The sequence below is a fragment of the Petaurus breviceps genome, unplaced genomic scaffold (genome assembly GCF_028583685.1).
Source record: "Petaurus breviceps papuanus isolate PSGF00001 unplaced genomic scaffold, PetGlider_PUasm1.0 90603, whole genome shotgun sequence".
NCBI lineage: Eukaryota > Metazoa > Chordata > Mammalia > Diprotodontia > Petauridae > Petaurus > Petaurus breviceps.
This window is the reverse complement of record NW_027187284.1, coordinates 4,986,610-4,991,260: the sequence shown is the minus strand read 5'-3', so window position 1 is coordinate 4,991,260 and position 4,651 is coordinate 4,986,610. Positions and strand designations below refer to the sequence as shown.

The 4,651-nt window shown below is 37.5% G+C and overlaps 1 pseudogene; it reads right to left on the bottom strand.

Annotated features, from left to right (window-relative positions):
* Positions 1-418: 418 nt before the first annotated feature.
* Positions 419-1,557, bottom strand: LOC138142769 (creatine kinase B-type pseudogene; annotated as a pseudogene).
* Positions 1,558-4,651: the final 3,094 nt, after the last annotated feature.

Sequence of the window (4,651 nt, the reverse complement as noted above, 5' to 3'; positions counted from 1 at the left end):
TTATTAATTGAATTTTCATTTATGTAATAAAATAAGCATCTCCATAGCACCGTACAATAAAAAAATGATTGCACTGAAACTGTAAATCTGCAATGCAAAATTTGCTATTTCTTTCAAATATACAATAAAATTGTCATATAAATTTATTTATTTCATTTTTCTCTTTCCTATCCCTCCTAGTCACCCCTTTTCTGTTTCTTTTTTTTTTCCAGAACAAAACAATAGTTTATTATTTCAGCATTCAGCAACATCTCAGCCATCAAATATAAACTCTAACACCAAGGATGTAAGGAAGGCTTTGCTACAGCATGATTAGGTAGGGTGCTTCAGGAGCACCCCAGGGCACCACCGGCAGGAAGGATGGTGGCTATTCATTCATCTAATAAATTAGGAAGCACAGAATTCTGGAGCACACTGTTCATTTCTGGGCTGGCATAAGGTCACCAATGGATGGGCCCTACTCCAAATGCTTTTCCATCTCAATGAGCAATTTCACACCATGCACCACCATCTGCACCAGCTCTACCTCCGAGAAGCCTGGTTGGTCAGCATTAGAAATGTCAGACACCACCCACAGCTGCAGTGTCCACACCCCTTGTCCCTCTCTTCTACATCCTGAGTTCCTTTAGAACATTAGCAAACTTCTTGTGCTTGGCCAGATGGGGAAGCTTGATGTGGACACCTGCATGGAGGCCCTTGCCCAGGTTGGAGGGGCATTTCAAGATGTAGCCCAGTTCAAAAAAAACTAAATGGACTCGTTGTTCTTGGTCTTAAAAGGGGTTTAAATCTTGGTGAGCCCTGTGCAGAAACGTGTGAACACCTCCTTCATGTTACCTCCCTTCTGCAGGGAAATGACACTCAGGTGATCTTCCTCATTGATCCACAACAGAAATGTCTTGTCATTGTCCCAAATGCCCCTGTCATCGGGTCACTCTCGGGACTTTCCAGACTCCAAGAGGAGTGGGGAGAAAGGCTTGCCGAAGAGGAAGTGGTCATCCACCAGCTGCTGTTGCTCCTGCTCAGTCAGGTTGTTCAAAGCATTGCACTTCCCCTTCAGGTCTCCTTCATGCTGGCCAGAGCTTCCACAGACAGCTTCTCTGTGGCCCAGCGTTTGCTTCGGCTACAATGTGAGGGCAGGAAGAATCCTTGGATGCTGCAGCCAGTTCGAGCACGAGAACTCAGCACATAGTTAGGATCTATTCATCACCACCCTGCAGATTTTCAGGGTTAAGATCAGTCTTATGTTCATCTGAAGGCTTGTAGCCTCCATGTCATTCCTCAATGATAGGATCAAACAGATCCTTGAGGAAGTCATAGCTCTCTTCATCTCCAGTCATAAAGCCCACAGTCATGATGAATGGGTGCCCTGGATTGCCCACTGGCCTGGATGACATGATCCAGGGTGAAGCCACTTGGTGTAGCCTTATCGTGGAGTTTTTCATAGAGCTCAGTATTCAGCACCTTAGCCATGTGGTTGTTGTGAGAGGAGAGGTAGGGATATTCCTCCTTGGCGGCGAAGTGGGACTTCAGCATGTTGTGGCTATCGCAGAATGGCATGATGACAGTAGGGGAGGTTTCTCCTAGGATCGTGGAAGGAGAGAAGTTTGGGAAGATGCTGCTGCTACTGCCTCTGCTGCACTGCTATCCCAGGCCACCTAAGCCCGAGCTCAGTTACTGAGTCCCCATCTTGATGCTGACAAAAACATGTCCTACTTTATTTCCAATATTTTCATTTCACATTTTAATTTTCATTTCCCACCAAATGTTCCCTTTGGTTATGACTCTATGAATATCATGCTTTCTTAATTTACCTGATCATCAGCAATCTCATCATCATGGAGATTGCTTCATTTTCCATATTTAACAACCCCATCAGTACTCAGAGTTGCCTCCCCTCTCTGATTGAAGGACTACAGGGTGGAGCAAAAATCTCCTCTTATACATACATATATACATATGTATATGGATGCATACACATAAATCTTTCTATCTAGGATTCATCATCAGCATTCCAACTGTAATAAACTAGAAGCCATTTAGCTTTTAGAATCCTTAAAAAAGGATGATTCTTAAAAACTTCCAGTATCAAATTTATATAGTTACTTGATTGTATGTGATTTGTTTATGGAATGAGACTGAAAATCCCTGGTGTAGAATTAGCCCTCCAAATGTCACTTATCACCCTCATAAACCTAGGGATCAGGATTTTCCAGTCATCATTTTATTTCCTGTCAGCTTCTCTGCTTGTTTCTGATGGCACACATATCATGAGCAGAGAAGCTGATGGGAAATAATTTCAACAATAGCATCCTCACCAGCATTGAGTCTTTACACCAGCTTCTCTGCTAGGATTCAATTAAAAAAAATCATACCCCTTTGCCAGATACCATCTGGTGCCCCCATAGTTTTCCAGTTTTCTTTTGTCCATTGTTTTTCCTTGTGACTTTGGAAGCTTCTTGACTGGAGGGACTATCTTTATTATCATTTTTTGTCTCCCAGTGCTTAGAGGAGTGTGTGGCATACAATAATCACAATAAATATCTATTGACTGATTGACTACTTTCCTAGGAATGTCCAAATTAAATTTAGGAATTATTTATTTTTCATTCAAAGTCTGTTTTATTTGTTATTAGCCTGATATAATTGTATAAATGTAGAGTGATTAGAAACATTTTCACTGGGTGTGGCTAGGTGTCACAGTGGATAGAGCACTGGCCCTGGAGTCAGGAGGACTTGAGTTCAAATTCAGCCTCAGACACTTAACACAAAAAATAGCCATGTGACCTTGAGCAAGGAATTTAACCCCAATTGCTCTCCAAAAAGCAAAAAAAAGAATGAACATTTCCTTTCATCTATTTTTGCAGCCATCCATCCATCCATCCATCCATCCATCCATCCATCCATCCATCCAACAAATATTTAGGAAACACCCAAGCTGAGTAGGAACAATGAAGTATGAACTCTGGTGGGGAATACAGAAAGAGGAGGAAATATGCTGCCCTTGTTAACACAGAGCTAAACTCTGGTAGCTTCTCTTAAAGATCACATTCAGCAACTTATTTTTCAGTTATGGTGTTTGCCCATTTCAACAATAACCTATTACAGGATCCACATTTTATGAGTTGCTACTGTAATCACAAAACTGAATACTGAGATAATAACATATATTTCACAAATGTACAATTGAATAAATTTGGTTTGCTGTATAAGATAATCAAAAGACGTAATTTCTCACACCCCATTTTGAAAATTGTATGCTCTGGATTTGACCTTCATAGAGAATTGCACAATCTATCATAAAATTTAATTAGATGTTGAAAATGAACTAAGTCATAGGCAAGGCACATTGAGTTTCTCACATTTTTTCATTTGTGCAGAACCCACAATTGATCCATAAATATGTTAAGTTATTAGTTATTAATGATATTGTTTCATAGGAAACAGAGAGTTGGAAACAAAGCTGTGTTTATAATGCCCATCATGGCATAAACATGCTAACAAAATCAGCTTGTTATATGATTTTAGCTTCTTGGAGGAATACAAAATAAAACAAAAGAGAGAAAGGGAATAACATAACTGTACATTGTCAAAATTAAGAGGACATTATTATTTCTATGGGATTGATGCTGAAGGCTGAAGATGCATTTTTTTTTTTGTAAAATCAATTAAACTGAGCACATACATTTCTTGATAGAGTCCCTGGAAGCTTTCCTACACACTTCAAGTGTAAGGTTGGCTTGGACTATGTTTTTCCACAAGTTCATCTCAAAATTGTCTCATTACATGATTAATGATATCTGGAACAAGAGAATTTCACAGCGTTCTTTAACCATGACTCTATATCAAATACTTTCAATGTTAAAAATTATAAATAACAAAGGGCAGAGTGTACATTTTATGCAACCAGGGAATCACCTTCCATGGTAAGCTTTTAATAACACTAAATTTATCATGGTTTGACAACTTTTCGATTTGTTTCTCTGCATGATAAAAAAGAGCATACTTTTACCATAATACCAAAATTAAATATATTCACACCCATGACTCAATATGTTAATGTATCTCATATGCATCATATGTATATATGTATATGTGCACATTTAAGGCTGTATGTACATATACAAGCACATCCATGTTCATATATATATGTTTGGAGACAAATATATTTTGATGATCTCCTGTTTTAATCCCAGTCATATACACACATGTGTGTATATCTAGGTATATTATGTGTGTATATATGCAAGAATAAGCTTAATATATACATATAGGTATGTATATTAAATAAACACATGTGTGTATATATGCAGGAATAAGTTTAATATATACATATAGGTATGTATATTAAATAAACACATGTGTGTATATCTAGGTATATTATGTGTGTATATATGCAGGAATAAGTTTAATATATACATATAGGTATGTATATTAAATAAACACATGTGTGCATATATGCGGGAATAAGTTTAATATATACATGTAGGTATGTATATTAAATAAACACATGTGTGTATATATGCGGGAATAAGTTTAATATATACATATAGGTATGTATATTAAATAAACACATGTGTGTATATATGCGGGAATAAGTTTAATATATACATATAGGTATGTATATTAAATAAACACATGTGTGTATATATGC